The 22320-nt window shown below is 45.2% G+C and overlaps 1 protein-coding gene and 1 long non-coding RNA gene across 25 annotated transcripts in view; both read left to right on the forward strand.

The window, feature by feature from the left end:
- The window catches only part of LOC140429768 (receptor-type tyrosine-protein phosphatase delta-like), a 3491723-nt gene that overhangs the window by 1942989 nt on the left and 1526414 nt on the right, over positions 1 to 22320 (forward strand). The gene's annotated exons all lie outside the window — the stretch shown is intronic.
- LOC140430081 (uncharacterized) lies at positions 7183 to 16296 on the forward strand. Its single transcript, XR_011949317.1, has 3 exons — positions 7183 to 7291; positions 10741 to 10878; positions 13173 to 16296. It is a non-coding gene; the product is annotated as an uncharacterized lncRNA (long non-coding RNA).

The following is a 22320-nucleotide window of genomic DNA, read 5'->3' on the forward strand; positions in this document are numbered from 1 at the left end:
AAAGTTAATGAAGTTGTTGCAAAAGCATTTAGGATTTTTGGCTTTAGAATTAATGGCACAGAGCACAAAAGCAAGAGGTTATTGCTGAATCATTGAAATTGTCTCATTAGACTTCAGCTAGAGTTCTGGACATTACAATTGAGGAAGGATGCCAAGACCTTGGACAGAGTGCAGAGATTTGGTAGCAAGGTTGGGGGAGTTTCAGTTATTTGAACAGACTGGAGGTGACTAATATCATAGAAAAAGTAGACATGAATAAATTGATCAATACAAAGGGTGGACTGTAACAGGATCAGATCAATTGGAAGACTAGACTCTGGATGGATTTTATCTAGTCCGTCTGCAAGCAGGACCTTCCTGCCACTTGCTATTTCAACTCACCGTCCTGCTCTCTCGTCCACATGTCTGCCCTTGGCCTGCTGAGATGTCCCAGTGAACCCCAGCCCAAACTGGAGCAACAGCACCTCATCTTCCGATTAGTCACGTTACAGCCTTCCGGACTTAACATTGAGTTCAACAACTTCAGACTGTGAACTTTCTCTTCCATCTTCATCCAATTTTTATTCATGTCAATTAATTTTATTTTAATTTCTTCCATTGATCTGTTTTTCTCGCACAATTGTTCCCCTCCCTCACTCCACTTGGGCGAACTGTTCCTAGTTGTCCTTTGACACACTGCTCACCTTTGTTTGGCCATTCACACATTCCAATCTCTTTATGTGCCACTATCAACACCTTTCTAAACCTTAATCTCTCCATTTACATTCCTTTTGTCTTCTGTCCTCGACATCTTTGTCAATCTCCACCTATTACTGGCCCCCTATCCAGCCGCACCGCACGCCCGCGCCGCCACAACAGTATAAATCTGTCTCCATTTGCAGTTCTCTCCAGCTTTGACAAAGAGTCACCCAGACTCAAAACATTGGCTCCTTTTTCTCTCCAGATGCTGTCAGAGAAAGAGTGAGTGAGTTTGGGAGGAGAGAGAAAGGGAGTATGGGGATTGAGTGAAATTGAGTGTGGGGAGAGAAAGAGTGAATAAGTATGGGTGATAAGTGAGAGTGAGCAAGTGAGCATGGGGGAGAAAGAGAGTGAATGTGGGAGAAATCGAGAGAAAGTGAACATGGGAGCGAGAGTGTGGGAGAAAGAATGAATGTAGAATAGAGTGAGTGTGTGTGTGGAAGAGAGCAAGACTGTGTGTGGGAGAGTGAGAAGTATGGGGAAGGGATTGAGTTGTGTGGGTGTGGAAGATACACAGAGTATGGGTGTGATTCAACGTGGGAGGAAGGGAGAGTGAGCATGGAGACAAGAGTGAGTATGGGAGAGAGTGCATGAGTGAGAAAGAGTGTGGGAGAGAGTGAGCATGGGAAAGAGTGAGTGTAGTAGAGAGTGAGTGTAGGCGATAGTGAGCATGGGAGAGAGTGAATGTGGAGAGAGAATGGGGAGATTAAGTGAATGGGGGAGAAAGAGATTGGAAGAGAGAATGTGGGACAAGGGAAAGAGTGGGGGAGAGAGATTGTGGGAGAGAAAGAGAGAGTGTGGGAGATAGAGTATGTTGAAGAAGGAGAGAAAATGAGAGAGAACATGGGAGTGAGAGAGAAAGAATGCGTATGGGAGCGAGCATGTAAGTGTGGGACAGAGTAAAAGTGAGCATTGAAGAGAGCGAGTGAGTGAGAGAGTGAGTGAGTGTGGGACTGTGAGTGTGGGGGAGTATAGTGATTGTGGGAGTGAGTGAGTGAGTTTGGAAGAGAGAATCAGTGTGAGAGAATTAGCATGGAGGGTGTGAGAGGCCATGGGTATAGGCAGAGAGGCATATGTTGGCATGGAAACTATAAAAGGGGCCATTAGGTTTGGACAGAGTGGCATAGGTTGGCATGAAGGGTATGAGGGGCTATGGGGATGGGCAGAGAAACATACATTGGCATGGGTGGGTATGAGGGGCCAGGGGCAGATGTGGGGGTTCATAGGTTTATGTAGATTGGCATGGATGGGGCATGCAAAGTATGTGTGGGTTTGAGGGTATTTGAGTGGTGAGGCTGTAGGGTTTTTCTATATTTTTTGGTGTTTTATGAAAACATTGGGACAGAATTGACCTTCCACCCAGCCTGCCTCCATACCCAGCATCCTCTGCAATTATTCCAGAGTTGCCCAGCCGACTGCTCATATAGCCTGCTACCCGGAAGGAAAATCTGACTTTGTAGATTTTCGTAAGTCTGGTTCGCAAGAGTTTGGAATTCTCCCAACTCCCAGCGGACAAAATTCTGGGCCATAATCTGTACTCTCTGTGGGAAGAAACAGGAAAAGTCAGCATTATGAATGATGCAAATTAATTGTATTTAGAAGGTTTGATGGAAGTTGAGCGTTTTAATTCTCATCAAGCAGTGTGGGAGCTGGGAATGTGTCTCTCCTCAGAGAGATTGGAAAATGAAACAGCGGTGATGCTCTCTTTGGATCGAAACAGGATGAAGCGGACAAATAGGCAGCCAAACCTCTGGCTTTTAGTGATGGCACTGGCAGAGCTACAGTATGAGTAAAGGTTAAGTGAATGAATGAGTTCTCCTGGTGAAATCTCTTTTTACTGTGGGTTTCCAAGTGAGCAACATGATGGAACTGCCAATCAAAGTGCGGCTTTAATAGACCTCAAGTTACAATACAGCTGCTCCAACTCACCAAAAGCCTTCGCATAAATGAAAGACAAGACCATTAATGGGAAATCAATTGTAATTTTTTTCCTGTTTGGGTCCATTCCAGAGCAGGAAAAATCAGTCAGATGGTGGGAGGGGAGGAGAAGGAACAGCTGCCTGAGCTCACTCTATTCAATTTCTAAGTTCTGCCATTAAAAACAAATTTATTGATTTTCATTAGTGTTAAGGTTGACACTGTACCTGTGGTTTCCGTGTTGTGCTGTGTTGAGAGTTTGACTGTTTGCTATGGATTTCTGTCAAGTTATAATGTAATTATTCAGCAATATTATGAAAGCTATTTTTTTTTTTCAAATCTGTTCCCATTCTACTTTGCCTTCTTCTGCAGCGAAGCTGACTGGAAGTGAAACTTTATGCTCACCATGGGAGTCATATGTGCTGCCGAGTCCCCATTTATCTTAAGAGTTCTCTTCTCAAAGAACTTCTAATAGCTCGATGATTTCCTTTTTTTTTAATTTAGAGAACCCAATTATTTTATTTTTCTAATTAAGGGGCAATTTAGCAAGGCCGATACACCTACCCTGCATATCTTCTGGAATGTGGGGGTGAGACCCACGCAGACACGGGGAGAATATGCAAACTCCACGTGGACAGTGAACCCGGGTCCTCAGTGTCGTGAGGCAGTAGTGCTAACCACTGCACTACCGTGCCACCGAGGATGAATTCCTAACTTATGGACACATACTTCCATACGGATATGCAATGTGGTATTTATCATGTGACCGTTTTAAATTGTTCTCCAACCTTCAGGCTTTTTAACATAGCCTGCTCCATTACCAAGAATCAGCACCACATTCTTTCTTTTCAGACATGCAGCATACTGATTAAGCTAACACTGCATTCTGTTGCTTAGTAGATTAAGGACAAGAAACCTGGACAAAGTGCTCCTCCCAGTCGAGAGCGTTGAATTCAGCTGTAACACAGAACCAGTGAAATCTGTTAATTCAGCATCGATTAGGGATTGAAACTAGAATTTATTTTGGCTGGAATTTTCCAGTCTCTCCTGTCGGTGGGATTTTCTGGTCCCGCCAAAGTCAATGGAGATTTTTAACGGGTCACTACAGCGTGGCTGGAAAATCCCGGTCTTTCTGGCTCAGCTTCTCAGCGGATGGGTTTTGAGCGATCACAGGAGCTCCCGAGGCTGCTGTTCATTCTTCCCAATGACCACGGGTTGCAAAAACCATTTGCTGCTACTCTGCTGAGTCAGGGGAACTTCGTGTCCTGCATGGTTTGGTGCTGCACAAGGTTTTATGTTGACCCACTAAGCCATCAGTAACTACGTTGTTTGGTTCATTTGATTTCAAATGCTTGGCATGTCTATAAACGAGGCAGTAGGAGATAGTGGCATAGTGGTAATGTCACTGGATTGGTAATCCAGAGGCCCAGGTTAATGATCTGAGGAGATGGATTCAAACCCCACAATGAGAGCTGGTGAAATTTAAATTCAATTTCTACATCAGGAATATAAAAGCTAGTCTCAGTTAGTAATGGCGACAATAAGTCTATCAGTGATTTTTGTTTGAAAAAAAAAAACATCTGATTCACTCATGTCCTTTAAGGAAATCTGCTGTCTTTGCCTAATCTGGCCTACATTTTACTGCAGACCCACAGCAGTATGGTTGACTCTGAAGTGCCCTCTAAAGTATTCGAGCAAGCCACTCAAATCAAGGACAATTAGGGATGAACAAATAGTGGCTTTGCTAGTGACACCCATATCTCGGGCGGGATTCTCCCGTAGCCGGTGGGGCGGGGGGTCCCGGCGGGACGGAGTGGCGTGAACCACTCCGGCGTCGGGCCGCACCTTCAGGGGCTAGGCTCGCCCCGGAGTGGTTGGCGCCCCGCCGGCCGGCGCGGAAGGCCTTTGGCGCCGCGCCAGCTGGGGCCGAAGGGACTCCGCCAGCCGGCGCGATTCCTTACATGCACGGGAGCGTCAGCGGCTGCTGATGTCATCCCCGGGCATGCGCGGGGGGGGTTCATCTACGCGTCGGCCATTGTAGAGGCTTACACGGCTGGCGCGTAGGAATAGAGTGCCCCCCACGGCACAGGCCCGCCCGCGGATCGGTGGGCCCCAATCGCGGGCCAGGCCACCATGGGGGCAACCCCCCGGGGCCAGATCGCCCGCCCCGCCGCCAGGTCCCGCCGGTAAGGGACCAACTCCAATTTACGCCGGCGGGACCCGCCGAATCTCCGGCGCCGGAGAATTCGGCAGCTGGTGGTGGCGGGATTCACGCCGACCCCCGGCGATTCTCCGGCCCGGCGGGGGGTCGGAGAATCCCGCCCCCTATGTAAGAATTCTTTTTAAAAGAGTGAAAAATGTAGCAGTTGGGAACACGGAATCTGGAATGTCAATAAATTTCAGGACTGAAGTAGAGAATATTGTGAGTTTGTTCTTCCTTGTGTGTATTTGCCATTAAGTGTCGATTAACTTTTATCTTTACAGTAGGACAGGCCTAACTGGCTAGTGAGAAAGATGAATTAAACATGTGTTCGCACAGAGGAAAATGGGATTTGGGATGCAGTCAAAATAAACAGTCATTGGAAGCCACCAGGCACATAGAGTTAAACACTGCAATTTAATCAAGCAAATAACTGTTAGTTTCACTTTTTAACTCATAACCCTGGCATTCTACACATTAGTATGATAGTTTGTGATTTATTAATTACTTGAACTTTTGCTTGCAATTACAGAGTGTATAGATGTTGCTTATATAGTACATATCATTTTTTTTCTGAAAATGATTCATAACCAAGAATTTTTGACAAATAATTAAGGCAAGGGCAAAAAGAAAATGTAGCCACATGGACAGCGAGATAGCTAGGGGACAGAAAGAAAAGAATGTTGGCTGAAATTCCCCGGCTATTCACCGGCGGCGGGATTCTCTGGTCCTACTGGCATCACATCCCCGATCACGGGTTCCCGGCAGCGTGGGGTGGCTTCCATGGGAATTCCTAATGAAAGCGGCGGGAGCTGAGAAACATACGACTGGGCGATCGAAGACGCATTGGATCGCCTTTATATTGGCAGAATGGTTGTCCCGATTGCTGTTGAGCTTCTATCTGCCATTTTGCTTTTGCAAACCTAAACCCAATAAGTCAAATGTCTGCTTTTCAAAACATCCCTGTTTAATAAGACTTCGTTCACCCAGTCCATGGCGCAGAGGTAGACTATGAGCTGGTGTCGATCCTGGGGCGAAATTCTCTGGTATCGGCGCGATGTCCGCCGACTGGCACCCAAAAAGTCGCAAATCAGTCGGGCATCGCGCTGCCCCAAAGGTGCGGAATCCTCCGCGCCGGACGAATTTCCGCCCCGCCAGCTGGCGGAAAAGGCCTTTGGTGCCCCGCCGGCTGGTGCAGAAATGACATCTCCGGGCGGCACATGCGCGGGAGCGTTAGCGGCCGCTGACGTCATTCCCGCGCATGCGCAGTGGAGGGAGTCTCCTCCGCCTTCGCCATGGTGGAGACCGTGGCGAAGGCGGAAGGAAAAGAGTGCCCCCACGGCACAGGCCCGCCCGCGGATCGGTGGGCACCGATCCGCGGGCCAGGCCACCGTGGAGGCACCCCCCGGGGCCAGATCGGCCCGCGCCCCCACCAGGACCACGGAGCCCGCCCGCGCCGCCTTGTCCCGCCGGTAAGGTAGGTGGTTTAATCTATGCCAGCGGGACAGGCATTTTAGCAGCGGGACTTCGGCCCATCCGGGCCGGAGAATCGCGGGGGGGGGGTGGGGGGGTCGCCAACCATTCCCGCCCCCGCCGAATATCCGGTGCCGGAGAATTCGGCAACCAGCGGGGGCGGGATTCACGCCAGCCCCCGGCGATTCTCCGACCCGGCGGGGGGTCGGAGAATCTCGCCCCAGGTGTTTACTCTAATTGTGCATTTCCCAAATGTGGCAGTGATTTGCCCTTCGTTATAATTCAGCAAGTTTACTGACGTGGTACCTAAACGCAACTCAAACAAGTTAAAAGTATCACATAGCGTATTCACACTGAAACCTACAGACCTCCTGAATATAATATTTGCAACATGACTTAGCTACCACCTTATAAAATATCCTTAAATTCTAACCTTGTTCCAGCCTCCTCGTAATATCTTGCCCCCAGATACTTAGATTGGAAAATATTTATTTTCCCTTAAGGTTTTGTTAGATTTGCAATATTTTCTTCACTCTGCCAAGTGAAGCCCTCCCTGCTGCTGAGGCACCAAGGACTAGCCAATTACTTGCCATTGCCCGTGCCTGGTGAACTGATCAACTCTGACTCCAATACACCTATTGGTATTTGCAATGAGGTCACAGACAGGGCAACTTCATGGAAATTTTGACACTGATCAATGCAAACATCAGACCCTATTGGTCATACCAAAACCCTGACCGAACAGGATATTCATTTATTTTTTTTAATCAGAGGTTGCAGTGCTCTTTTTCTATTACCTGTACCTCACAGCTTGTACATTTTTAGCTAATTTTATTACATTTGTTCTTGTGCAGAAGAATAGAAAGCCTCAACTTCACCATGTTGTGTTCCGTGATCTTGTCTTGCAATGATTCTACAGAATTGCTGGTGACTGAGCCAGAACGATAATTTACACATCGTAAGGTAACCATCAGAATCTCATACAGAACAAGTTATCACAGAGTTACGTTAGACTCTACTGGAACTACCGTTATATGCGACTGTCCTCATGTACGCCTTACAACCTTCTGCTGGTAGCCGGATATCACCTGACTGATGTCTGATGCCACGTGCTGGTGGGAGGACACCCTGCTTAGTACATGGAATATTATCTACAGGCATATCACCCACACCAGTCTAAATTTATTGAAAATAATTGGAAGCCCCCAAGTGAAACTTTTTCGTCAAGTACCATCATTCAGATAGCCTTAACTAAGGGAAACTTCCAAAGATTTTTGGAAATAATTTCTTCCCACTTTAAAATACTCATTATGAAAGAAGCATCGTGAATTTGAGGCATCCAGTGTACCAGCATCAACCATTGAAAGGTCAGGTTGAGCACATGAGCGAGCTCTATTCTGAGCCAGCAAAGACACTGAGCTCTAACAATGACAACAACGTACAATCGTTAGCACTTTTGACAAATGCGCACTGTTCTCAAGATGCTTCACAAAAGTGTTATTTCTTATGATCTTATCATGCCTAATTTGACACCCAGTGACATGAGCATAAGCACAGGTAAGCAAATGTTCAAAGGCGTAATTCTGAGGAGCGCCTTAAAAGAGAATGAAGGACGTGGAAAGTTTGAGGGGGAGAATCGCAGAGCAGTTGGCAACTGAAGCCACAGCCACTAATGGCAGGATGGTGAAAATTGTGGATGCATGAGAGACTAAAATTGGAGGAGCACTGAGATCTGAAGGTTGTAGGGCTAGAAGGTGAGGCCATGAACGATTTGAATTTTAAAACTGATGCATTCCAAAACCAGAAACCAGCATTGGTCAGCATAAGACTGAGTAGAATTTCAGAAGAGGGCGGCACGGTAGCACAGTGGTTAGCACAGTTGCTTCACAGCTCCAGGGTCCCAGGTTCGACCACTGGCTTGGGTCGCTCTCTGTGCGGAGTCTGCACGTTCTCCCCGTGTCTGCGTGGGTTTCATCCGGGTGCTCCGGTTTCCTCCCACAGTCCAAAGATGTGCAGGTTAGGTGGATTGGCCATGCTAAATTGCCCTTAGTATCCAAAAAGGTCAGATGGGGTTACTGGCTTATGGGGATTGGGTGGAGGTGTGGGCTTAGGGAGGGAGCTCTTTCCAACGGCCGGTGCAGAACCGATGGGCCGAATGCCCCAAAACTGTAAATTCTATGATTCTATGACTCCACATCCCTCTCCCCCACTTCCTCTGAAGATTAAGATTTCTTCCATTAAAAATATTTCATTGCATTTTCTGCACCTGTCAGCCTGTTGAATATTTCTTCCAATGCCCTTTATGTGTCAGCAGTCAGGATGATTGGCATTTGCCCTCCAGAAGTTTGCCGTTTTCTTGATACATTTTTGTATATTCTTGGCCTGGATTTTCAGCAAGCAGTTGTGGTTTGGCATCTGCATTTCGGAGAGAGAGGAGAATCTGTTTAAGCAGTAATGAATAAAATGGATTTAGTGAGTCTCAGCCCCCTAGCTATGAATATCTTTTCAAAGCGCAGCTGGAGTCTTGTCATTCCAAAGCAGTCATGTGTTCAGAAAATTTGCTCACCAGCAACGGTGTTGAGCTGTGGGTGAATATTATTTTTCTTAAATTCCTGATGTTTATGATAGCAAACAGGAGCTGAGCCATCTGACTCCCCCCCCCCCCCCCCCCCCAACACTGATTTGGCTCTAAACAAGCTCCAAGTCAAACTAAATACAGAAAGAGGTAACTGAACTATGGAAACCCATTGGGAATTTTTGTTATCTTACATCTATGTGACTGCCAAATGAAGAATCAATTGATGGCTCGCTTTGGCACGTGAACAATCAATTTAAAACAATCAAGTCATATGTGATGAAGAAGGACGGCATGCAGAAATGAAAGTATGAAAAGGGACGCCCGTTTAGGAGGATTCTCAGATTCTCTGGGGCAGTTCAATTTTTGAACTTCCACTGGATTAATTTTTAGGAAAAACAGCCTAAAGATGTATGCCCCTCCTCCCATCACCCACCCATTGCAGGAAACAATCTGGTCCATTGAATGAGGTCTAGCAATTTAATTCTTTAAAAACATCCCAAAGAAGTGAGAAATTTGGGGGAAGTTTCCCAGGCAAGAGGAGGTGGGTTTGGATGCTTGAGGGGGAATAAATCCCCAAAACGTTATGTCAGGTCAGGATCCCTTCATCGTTCATCCCTCTTCTAGAATCCCTACAGTGCAGGAGGAGGCCATTTGACCCATTGAGTCTACACCGACTCTCAGAAAGAGCACCCTACTTAGGCCCACTCTCTCACCCTATCATTAACCCCACCTAACCTATGGATACGATGGGGCAATTGATCATGGCCAATCTACATCATCCGCACATCTTTGGACCGTGGTAGGAAACCAGAGCACCCGGAGGAAACCCACGCAGACACAGGGAGAATATGGAGACTCCACACAGACAGTCACCCAAGATTGGAACTGAGGCAGCAGTGCTAACCACCATGCCATCGTGCCGCCCCAATGACAATTAAAGCTATCTTTTACCAAAGGATTATGGATTTAACAGGCAGCGGGCCTATTTCCTGAGCTGTGCAGGACTCACCAGGGTCAACAAGGCAAGTTGACAGCAGTGAATCTGACAGGTTGGGAAGCCTTTGATCAGTGAAACTGAAAACCCCCAGCCCTGCCTCGGTGAGCTTCAGAGGTAAATTCTAACTTCTTGGAAGTCACTTCACTAGTCCTGCACTTCACCCACCTTCACCTGCTGTCAGCCGCCAATGCGGCACGGGAGCAGATGATGCAGCTCCGTCTTGAAGAGCAAGAGGAGCAATAACACCAAAAGAAACAGGAGCAAAACCTGCGAGTGGAAAACCATAATCAGCAGCAGCGTTTCTCAGTTGCAAGCCAATCCACAGTAGTGATGGAAACAGAGTCCAGCTCCAAGGAGGAAATATCCCCAGTGGAGAACCGACAGGCAGAGTGTCATCTCCCTCGACAGTGCCGTTTCTGATCAGTCAGACAACAACTTGCATTCATATAGAACTTTTGAGCACAGTAAAGCATCCCAAGGCATTTCACAGGAGCATTCTCAAACAAAATTTGACACCATAGCACATTATTAGAACAAGTCACTAAGTGGCCAAAACCTTGGCTGAAGAGTTATGCTTTGAGAACCATCTTGAAGAACAGGAGAGAGAGTTGAAGGTATTTAGGCAGGCAAGACAACTGAAGGAACATTCACAAATTTTGGATTAATGAAAATCAGTGGTGTGCAAGAGTCCTGAATTGAGGAGGGTTATGCAAGATAATTTAAAATAATGTATTCAGTAGAGGCAGCGACTTTGGGGAGAGAGGGAGAACTGTAGAAAAATGTAAGTCAAAGATCCCTCCCACCCGGCTTACTCACTCTTCCAACTTCTTCCATCAGGCAGGAGATACAGAAGTCTGAGAACACGCACGAACAGACTCAAAAACAGCTTCTTCCCTGCTGTTACCAGACTCCTAAATGACCCTCTTATGGACTGACCTCATTAACACTACACCCTGTATACTTCATCCGATGCCGGTATTTATGTAGTTACATTGTATACCTTGTGTTGCCCTATTATATCTTTTATTTTCTTCCCTTTTCTTCGCATGTACTTAATGATCTGTTGAACTGCTCGCAGAAAAATACTTTTCACTGTACCTCGGTACACGTGACAATAAACAAATCCAATCCAACCCAATCCAATCCATTGTGAAATTAATAGAGTCAAAGAGGGAGCTGTAGTGCAAAGTGTTGATACAAATAGACAGTTTACATCATCAGTGATGTAAGATCACATGACAACACAGTATGCTGAGAGATAGTTCTCTGTGAAGTCTTGGACTAAACCTTATCCTGTACATAATTAGAAGACTGTTTAATAAAAGTTTGAACTTTACCAACAGCCACTCCTCCAGCAGTCTGTGTTGAGGTTACAGAGAGGAATTTGCAATGATAGCCGAGAAGTGGGGCCACAGAGGGAAGAAGGATGCTGATTTTAAAATTGAGACATTAGAGCACACCAGGAGCCAGTAGAGGTTAGCGAGAATAGTAGTGGGGAATGAATGGGACTTGGTACAAGTTAGGGCATGGATGGTGAACATGTTTAGAGGTCAATGGCATCCTTGTGGTTTCCATTAGCACAATACCACAAACACCTGGGCTAGTTACTGGAATTCATCTGTTTTAGCCTTTATTACAGGGAATGATAGTTAACAACAAAAAACTTTAAGAAACAAAAATGTCTCATCATATGTGCATATTTGGCATCCCCAAAAGGATAGATGGAATAGATCAATTTTCTCCATGAAGGAAATGAATATTTTTGCAGTGATTAAAGCAACCAAATACTGGCAGCTTCCCACCATCCCCACCAGCCTGAAAGTCCAAGTATTTGTCATACAAATCTTCAACTTTACACAACCTCAGAAAATTATGTTCAAGCAAGATGTCAAGGGACAGTTGTTTCTTTCATTATTTGTGAACTCAGTAATTATTATAGTGTTGAAAGAACTCTGCAACCTAAAGAAAAGTCCTCAAAATATGGGGCAGGATTTTCCATTGCCTGCAGAGTGCTGGCTGAAGTAAGTTAACCAACGCGCAGCTCGCAAGCTGCACAGTCGGGATTTCTCTCCAGATAATCCAGTTCTCTGTGCAGAAAAGAACCTGGAGGTACGGTGGTCTGTCACACTGATGGGCGGGGACAGAAAAAGTGAGCAGCCCAGAATCTCGAGGTCGGGGCACCCTTAAACACAGGAACCCCTTCCCCGCACACACGCACATAGAGACCACTCCCAATGGACACTGAGAAACCTCCCACATTCGCAAGGGGAACCCTCCAACCAATGAGGGGAATCCCTCCCCCCCCCCAAATGGTGCTTCCCAGAATGCCCCTTTTGCACTTACACGTGGCATGCTGGTGCCAAATTCAAGGAAAATTCAAGGTTGCTGGGTCTGTGCCAGGGAGCCATACCAGGGGCAATGCCAGTGTGCTAGGGGCAGTGCCAGGGTGACAGATAGCAGTACCGATGTGCCAGATGGCAATGCCAAGGCGTCAGGGGCAAAGCTGGGGAAGTGCCAGGGGGAAATACCAAGGTACTGCCTGAGCATGTCCCTCTCTTCCAGGGGCTCTACTTACCTGTGTGCCCTCCGAAGGGGCAGAATTTTCCATTGCCAGAGTGCTAGCTGAGGTTCTTTGCCTGGTTCACATTTTTGAAAGCAGTAGTAAACCTTCTGACTTGACATCAGCGAGGGGGTAATTCCAAATGTGAGAGGATAATTACCAGGGAAACCCGGTAATTATATTAAAAAGTTATTGAAATGAGTTTCCCAGTCATATTGGGGGGGGGGGGGGAAAGAGAGAGAAAGGAAAAACAAGTCTTGCCGGTGAGATTATCGTTTTCTGAATCCTGCGCTCACAACAAGCTAAAAAATCAGGTCACCTTATCTCACTTAGATTTTTTTCAAGTTGCATAGCCTTCCCTTCAGCACAAATGCATCGACATCATCTAGAAGACAACTTAGGAACAAGCAGGTGACAAAGCAAGACCTAGTGAGCCCAGGACACTCTCATCCAAGAAGTATCCTGATGTGTTACCTTAATGAAAACACCACATCATTCCTAAGACTAACACACTAAGATCATCACAAACAGCGACATCCTCCAGAATACAATGACTCGGACTAAGAGAAAACCTCCCAACACAAATGATCATTCAGGCTCCAAGGCACCACTGATATTCTCAAGGATTGACCACATATGTAACAGAAACTTATCTCATTGTAAATACTCTTAACTCATCATTTGTTTAATTATTTCAAAATGTTGTTAGACGCAAGATTCTCTGAACCGCCATCCCTGCATGTTTCTCAGTGGCGAGAGGTGGCCATCGTTGGCTGGCGGCAGGAAACCGCAAAGGGGGTACGGCATCAGTGGGACCAGAAGATCCCATCGGCGTGACCAGCCAGACAATCTCACCCATGATAACTAAAGATAAGAACGCATCTAATTTATCAGCAACTTTAAAGCCTTTCATACATGCCTCAACTCACAAACCAAGTTGGACGAGGTACACAAAAGCAACCAATTGAAATTTAACTTCATTCATCATCTGGGGAAGCAAAAGAAGATTTGTCTCAAATTCTGTGGCTCTATACCCAGGAGAGCAATGTGGAGGCACGATGCATTGCTGCACCAATGTAAACTTGCCTTCCTATCAAACAGTGGTTACAGTTGAAAACTAAATTATTGGCTGCAAAGCATTTTAGGACTTTGAGAGTGGAAAGGGCCCCACAATCAATACTAACAACAAAATAACTCTGTGAAAATAGAGTCCATTAATTCACAAAAATTAAGTGGTAGGACTGTCAGCAAACTCATCAAAATCAACTTAGACCACTGACTTCCTGTGCAGTTGTCAAAACAGGGAACCAAACAGTAACAAACAGAATTTCTACTCCATTGTCTCTGAAAGTTTGCACGTATCAAACACCCTAATCTGATTGAATGAATCCAATAAGGCAAGATCTGCGGTTCAATAAATCCCCAGGGGCAAATGGAATTCTAAGAAAAGTCACATTCGCTCAACTGGCATCCTTCTTGCATGAGATATATTCTGCAGGAATTCTTCAGCTCAGGGTTTGGGGAGAATTCAAAAGAAGCACATAATTTGAAATTATTTTTTTCAAATGTATTTGTATTCTGTTTGTGACTAAGAGTTTTGATACAGGTAACCCATAACATAGTGCGTCCAACATGTAGACAGCCGGGAACGGAGATGAATTCCAGTAGGAATAGTTCTATGGATGCTGTTTGGAAGGCTGCTGGACAGTTGAAAAAATATTTCAATATTAAATGATGTGTCAGTGCAGAGTTTCAAATATTGAACGCAAAAATCTGGATGTGTTCAGGAAATATTAGTTACATTGCCATAAAAGGCTACTTGGGAAAAGAGTTCCTGGACAGGGCTAAGTTTCTGCATGGGGCTGAAAATATGGAGCTTCGACCAGTCCTTGACAACACATTCCTGTATTGTGAACATTTTACCTGGGCACGCAGTAATAATCTACACTCCACATCCTGTTGTGTGCCCATTTTGCAATGTGTTTATCAAATTTAAATATCAAAAGGTGACTCCTTCAATGCTTTGATGATTTTCATGCTGAGCTGTACAGATCAGGAGTGTCCCAGGTGTGATGGTTCGTAATCTCCGCAGTCACAGCTGTCAAAGCCACGGGCTGGCAAAGGGGAAAGAGCTGTTGGATTTCTCTTTTCTGATTGTTATCCATTGATCCCTTTTGGGAAATAGGTGGTCATGTGACTGTTGGATGAGTAGAGAAGAGGAGTCAACTACAATGTCCTCGGTCAAGGCAAACGCATTGCACTTGCAAGGAGGTAATGGGCAGCTGCTGGCACCGTTGTAAGAATCCATGCCTTCAGAAGAGCAGTGGAGAATATTGATTGAAAAACCTGGATCCCTCTGCCAAACTCCGATATTGCCCTCCTGCTCTTCAAGTTTGTGTGCAGTGGAGATAGTGCTAAATTATTCTCATCACAAACATTTGTAAGGATAAATGACTGCTTATCTCCATTGAGGCAAGGCTGCAGAAGGCAAAATTCTAAGTCAGAACATTTTCTGTCAGCTTACCAAAGTTCCAGATGTTAGTTGGGAAGGAAAATATTTCTCACACATCATAAATGCTCTGTTACTCCAGCCGCAGAACAGAAATTGTAGGAAATTGTTCTACAATTTTCTACGTTTTAACAGAAACAAAACTTCTGATGTGGGTCGCTAATATTCAATGAAACTGTGGGACCACGTAGCCTATTAACCAGAGGACATTGCTTTTGCATTGTATCAAATTACTTAGAATGTGTAGCACAGAAGTAACCCATTTTGGCTGGTCAGCCCAAGGCAGTTGTTCACTAGTTGAGCCCCCTCGCATCCTTCTTCATCTAACTATCAGATTACCACTATTCCCTTCTTCCTCAGATGCTTCTCTAGCCTCCCCTTAAGTGCATCTATACTGTTCAAACTTAACCACTCCACATGCTAGCATATTCTGTATTCCTATCAAATCCTGGGTAAATAAATTTCTTCTGAATTTCTTGGTGACTATCTTTTATTGAAGGCCTCAAGTTTTGCCATCCAAGCATGTTTCGGCTCCCTCCAAAGCTGCAGTTGTTTAGGGTGGATGACGCCAAAATTCAAATCATCGAATCGTACAGCACTGAATCACTCTTTCCCCATAGCCTTGCTTTACCAATCCCCTTTCGAAGGTTGTTTTTACACAACCCTTTCAGACAATGCAAACCAAACAACTCACTGAAGTAAAATTCTTCTTCTGTGACCTCTGTTTCTTTTGTCAATTATCCTAAACCTATGGGCCGGGATTCTCTGAGCCCACGGCGGCAGAGAATCGCCGGGGGCATGGGAAATTCCCGCCATGGCGCTCCGAGGCCGGGCCACCGATTCTCCGGCGACCGGAGATTCGGCGGCAATTGCGGCCGCGGAGAATCTTCACCCCTTTCCACCCCTGTGTTTGTTTGCCTGTGTGTGTGTTGGTAGAGGGTGGGACGGTTAAAGGAGGAAGTAGGTTCCGTTATATTTACTGCATATTTCATCTTTATTTCTGCTATAAATAAACAGTAATTGTGTTTCAACTTACAAATCTGGTGACTGTAAATTAATGACAGCCAAGGGTCAAAGATTTTGGGAATTTTATACAAATTATTGGTGAAATCACTTGTGTTGGGACTCCAGGGCCTGTGGGACTGGAATCGATCGTGCACTAGCCCAAGGTGTTGTAACATTACCAACTTTAATTTGCCTGTTAACTCATGTTTAATTTACGTGAATTCTGATCCATGTTAAAGTAAAAGCTCCAAAAAGTGGCAGCTTGTTGGTAATTTCTTCATTAGGGAGTTGTTCAGTAAATTTGGTTATTTTTGTTGCAGATGTCATTGAATTTAGCCTTGCATATTTACTTTCAGCTATTTTTGTATTGCATGTTGTGGCTGCATCATTCCCTGCCGAACGCATGTTTTCATATTATGAAATGAAAATGAATTACATTTCGGAAAATATATAATAAAATATGAGGATTATGTTCTCTCATCATCAGACTACAAAGAAGTGCAAATATTGGATCTGTAAAAACATACACAAGAAAGCTTTGCTCGCAAAACAGCTTTGTGATTAAGATATAAAATGTGACTGCAGTGGTAATGTCCAACATGTGTACAAATTAACCTGTGAATCACCTCATTCGGATCATTGCATTGTTCTGTATTTCTTTTTGCTTTTATTTTTTCATGATCATCAAAACGAAGGGTATTAGAGATGGACCACAGATCATTTTACATGCAGGAGTTTTCTGGTTAGAAGCAAATTCTCCGCAATGGGTGTATTTTGTATAAGCAGGGTTCCCATTCTGATGCCAGCCTAATTTCCAGTTGCCTCTTGATGTTGGGAAATCATAGAATCAAAGGGCACGATTTAGCCACCTTAAAACTAAGCCCGTTTTCTGCTGCGTTTGGTGGGGTGTTTCTTGGCAGCTGCAGCGCAGAAAGTCACCCCGCTATGCAATGGCACTTTACAATTATTTTTTGGAGTCGGCCAGTTTCTCCCAGCCGAGGTCGCACTCAGAGAGACTTCCTGCCGGCAAGGGCGAACTCCAGATCACACCGGGCAGGTCAGCTGACTCGCGATCAGCCTGGCGAGGAGCCCGATTTGGGACTCTGGTGTGATTCACCCTTTGCACCCAGATCCACACCAGGCTCAACGTGGTCACTGAATCATGCCCATCAAATCCTTCCAGTGCAGAAGGAGGCGATTCAGCCCATCTAGTCTGCACCGACCCTCTGAAAGAGCTCGCTATCTAAACACACGCCCCTGCCCTATCCTCATAACCCCATCCAATCTTTTCGATACTAAGGGGCAATTTATCATGGCCAATCCACCTAACCTGCACATCTTCGGACTGTTGGAGGAAAATGGAGCACCTGGAAGAAACCCACACAGGCACGGGGAGAATGTACAAACTCCACACAGACAACTCCACCCAAGTTTGAAATCAAACCGGTAGCTGACGCTGTGGGGCAGCAGTGCTAACCACTGTGCCACCATTTTCTGCATTAGAGGTCACAGCTCTGAATCAGTTAAGTTTGTGTTGCTATAGTAGAGATCATGAGTCAGGGAGGTACTTATAAAGTGGTGTTAGAGTTAGTGGGTGACCATGGGATGTCAGAAACAGGTTGAGAACAGGGATGTGGGTTTCAATAATAGGGAAATCGAGGGATAGGGCCGGACCATGGGGAGGACAGCAGGTAAGCATGTGGAACACTCTTACTCCACTTGGCACAGATCAATGGTGAACATTCTTCCATGCAGAGTCATCGTCTTCCTATAACTGCCAAATTCCTCACAGTTTGAGAAAGCCAGCCAACCAGAGTTACATTTAAAATGAAGATCAAATTTGAGGTGCACAGCCTCATTAAAAGTATTTAAATGAATAAATAGCCTCCTGGAAATGGGGTCGTCGTCAGCCCCCTCCCCTAATATCTCTCTAGTACAGCCAAAAGTGGACGAATTTGAGTTTGGGTTTAAGATATTAAAAATTTCTACATCCAACCGACAAAGAGCCACACTTTTTCCGTTGGTTAAAAATCCTCCGAGTGTCAATTCTCTCTACTCTGCCCAACTTTGCTCTTCATCCTCAACCTCAGAAATGAGCCCTCAACCACACTTTGGTTATACTCAATCTCCTCCACACTTCCCAAGTAGTTGTGAGTGCTTATTAGCACCAAATCATTAACACTTCATTCCCAAAGAATATGCTAACATTTCACTATAGACAGTTGACTATGTAATTGATGGATACGTGTATATCTGATAGCTACAGTCCTAATGCAGCAATTGTCCATAGTCAAATACACTGGGGGTGATCCTCCAGCCCGCTCATACAGGTGCAAACCGTGTTATAGCCGGAGACTCTCACAAGAGGCCATAAAGCGATTTGCACCGGGTAGAACTTAATTTGAGATTCCCCCGTCTCTGGACAGTGACAGAATCTGGTTCATGCCTAGTGAGGATGTGAACCAGATTTGCATATTTAAATATTCATTAACATATTCGGATTCGGTTTTCAGCCAAATGCACTGGGCAGCTTCAATTCTCCTACCCACCGGCACAACGTGAAGCTGGCTGGAATCATTCCTGGTCTCCAAAAACAGGGAGTCAGAGTTCATTGACGTGCTCACGTGGTCAGGGACATGGTTAGAAAGTGCCCTGGCACTGCCCCCTGGCACCCTGTCAGTGCCAACATGGCACTGCAAAATTGGTACTGGCAGATTAGCATTGCCAGGTTGACACCGCCAGGGGGCAGTTCCAGGTTGGCATTGCCAAGGAGCGGGGCCTAAAGGGGGGGGATCCTGAAGTGGGGGGTTGATTTGGCGACATCATATTGGGATGTCGCTCACTGCGGGACCTTGCCGGCAATTGGTGGGGGGGGGGTGAGTTCTGGAGGGTTGTCTTAAGATTGGGGTGCCCTTTTTAAAGGGTGCCCAGTTCTCTGAAGGGCCTGCCTTGTCACCGTCTTTAGCTACTGCACACCTCATTCACGGTGCAAATCACCCCAGCCTCCAAAGAAATGTTTATTGTGGGTGGATTGTGATCTGGATCGCAACGTCCCACCCAATAGGAATTGTACCACGTTTCCCGCCTGAGTCCACACTTTGAAATTTTGGAGAGAAATATGCCCGCTCTATGTGTAAAAGTGGGTTACATAATTGCAAATGATTTGGTGAATCCCAAGTGACTCAGCAATTCAATATAAATTTAACTGTGTGATTATACATCATGCTACGTGATCTCGGTCAATCCGTCACATTCCTTCACTGGTGCAAAGATAAACTGAATGCAATGCACCTTACAAAACTCAGAAGGTGGGGCTCTACAGCAATGGTGTCAGGAACCAGTTTCTGTGAAAAGCTCTGGGGCGGGATTCTCCATCCCGCTGCACCCATTTTTGGTGCGGTGCGCCCCCATCGGCAGTGGGTTCCTCCGTCCCGGCAGCCGGTCAATGGGGTTTCCCATTGTGGTCACCCCCATGCCGTCGGGAAATCTGCAGATGTGAATGCGCTGTTGGCGAAGCGGAGGATCCCGGCAATGGAGAATCCCGCCCCTGGTATTTTTTTGGAATGGCAATGGTATATTGTTCAGACAGCATATCAGCCGGTAACATCCGAGCTCCAGGGCATCGTATCGGGGGGGGGGGGGGGGGGGTACTCCTCAAATATGCTGAGGAGCACACCCTGGAATTACTAGGTAAGGATTGTACCCCGTTGGGAACCATCCAATAATGGGACCTAAATCGCAAACTTCGAATGGTTCCGACTGTCCGACAGCAATAGTTACCCAGAAAAAGTTGGAAGACTTAAAAGCCCAATACCCCAATTCTAGCTTCTGGTAGTTAGAGAACTGATCCCACCCCTCCCCCATACCCCAGCCCAGCAATGACCCATGGGATTCCCTTCATTACCCCCCTGCTGACAACACCAAATCTTACCAGTTTAACTTATACACTTACCTTATCCCTGGCGTGTCAAAGTTGCTGGGCCCTTCAACTTACCTAGTTTACGACAAAAAATAAGTGGTTAATAATGAGGACATGGCTTAGTTACCCTCGACTCCCCTGGACTTAACTGTAGGCCACGGGAACCCGGCCTGAGTCAGAACATCAGGTGAGATAGGAGCTTTATTTTAAGATAAAGAACTAGTAGTGGACTGCCAATCCAACTGAATGAATCTTTATTTATGTTGCATACCTGTATAAAGAGAGACAATGATAAATATCTGCTTGAGGTCAGTGTGAGTACCCTTTTTATAGAAAACAAACCATTGACCTAACTCAATGTCCATTAAAAGAAGTATTTTAATCAATTTGGAGCTTGGCACAAATGTGCTCGTGTGACAAGCACATTTGCCAACATACAGATCGCTGAATCTATTCTCACTTACTGTAACACACCATTTGTAATGTGTAATACATTGATTCAATACTTATGTACTACCCGGACCCTTGGCCATGGAAATGTGTTCAGTTTAAAGCATGTTAAGCACACCCACTAACCCATGCTGCATTATTCTTACACGGAACCGAGTATTTATTTCAGTGTAGATAAGTTGCGAATTGCAAAAAGAGCTTACCTACATCTGATCCCAAAAGATTTAAGGGCTGAAGAATAGCAATGTGCTTTGCCGTTTGTTCAGTTCATCCCCATGCCTTTTTCATCAGAGACAATAATTGGTTCCAGCATATTCACTGTGGTACGCAAGGCCATAAATGGAATACCAACATGTCAGAAGCAGATGCTAACACATGCATTGATGTTTATTTAGTAATACAAAAAGCATTTTTACATCAGCAATAATTAAAAGCATATCTGAATAACAAAAGGTCTTCGAAAATAATTTATCATTTTATATAACGTTTATGGACTAGGTTCTTGCATAGGTGAAAATCAGCATCAAATGGCTTTAATGCATTAATCATCTGCATGTATATTCTTAAAATGTTTTGGTGTTAATTTTGTTCATGAGTAAAATGTGTGAGTAAAACTAATAGAAAAGAGATAAAATATATCATTGTATTGGTGATCTTTAGTTTAGTGCAATGTGTTTCCACAGACTCCATTTTTGCTAGGCCCAAACCTCAAAATGGCAGCAGGATGGACAATAAAATCCACCGTTGAATAAGATGAAAGGTGACACTTTTGCTTTGCAAATTTCGGAAGAGAAATTCTTGTATTTAGTAAAACTACATGTGGTAGTCACCACTGATATATATATTGTGTATATAGGATGTTGATATAGGTGCTTTACGGTAAGGCCCCTGTACTACAGGTACGGGGGTAGATCCCAGCCTGCTGGCACCGCCCAGTAGGCGGAGTATAAATATGTGTGCTCCCAGTACAGCTCCGCAAAGTAGGCGGAGTATAAATATGTGTGCTCCCAGTACAGCAGCCATTTCGGCAGCTGCTGTAGGAGGCCACACATCTCAGTGTAATAAAGCCTCGATTACATCCTACTCTCGTCTTTGTGTAATTGATCGTGCATCACTACACTAAATGAGAAGTGAGGAGAGACACTGCAGAGAGGCTCTGGCTTCAATCGTCCAATACTCCTTGGATGTGGGAGTTGTGCAAGAGGGCTGTTGGATTGCAGAAGTCACATCCTTCTTATAAAAAAAGCGGTGAGGCATAACACTGCAGATTCAGCCTACCATCGGTGATGGGGAAACTTCGAACAATGATCCAGGGCAAAATAACTGGCATGTAGAAAAGTAGGAGTTAATAAATGAAAGTTGGCGTGCGTTTGCTAAAGACAAACCACGTTTGGCGAACTTGATCGGAGTCTTTGATGAAGTAATGGACAGGGTTGATGTGGCTGGTATAGTTCAGTATGAACTTAACTAATGGTGGTGACAAGAACCGCAAAGTAGACTTGACACAAACCATATGATTAATGTAACAGTGGCAGCATGGCAACAAAACTGACTAAAGGACAGAAAGCAGAGAGTTGTGGTGAATGGTTGTTTTTCTTTCAGGTTGGTGGGAAGAATGTGTTGGTGTGCCCCAAGTGTGGGTATTGGGGTCACTTCTCTTTTTGATATATCTTAATGACCGAGACTTGGGCTATACAACAAATGGTTTCAGTTGCAGATGACACAGCATGTAGTGAATGAAGCAATGTGGTAAACAATGAGGAGGATGGTTGGAGAATTCATAAGCACATAGACAGAGGTGGTGAAATGGACAGACACATGCAGATGGGACTAAACACCGAGAGTTGTGAAAAGATATATTTTAGTCAGAAGAACGATGAGATGCAATATCATCTGAATGGGGCAATTTTAAAGGGAATGCAGGAACAGAGAGACCGGGGGGGGGGGGTGTATGTACACAAATCTCTGGTGGCA

This window comes from Scyliorhinus torazame, chromosome 9, assembly GCF_047496885.1.
Source record: "Scyliorhinus torazame isolate Kashiwa2021f chromosome 9, sScyTor2.1, whole genome shotgun sequence".
In the NCBI taxonomy this organism is placed as follows: Eukaryota; Metazoa; Chordata; class Chondrichthyes; order Carcharhiniformes; family Scyliorhinidae; genus Scyliorhinus; species Scyliorhinus torazame.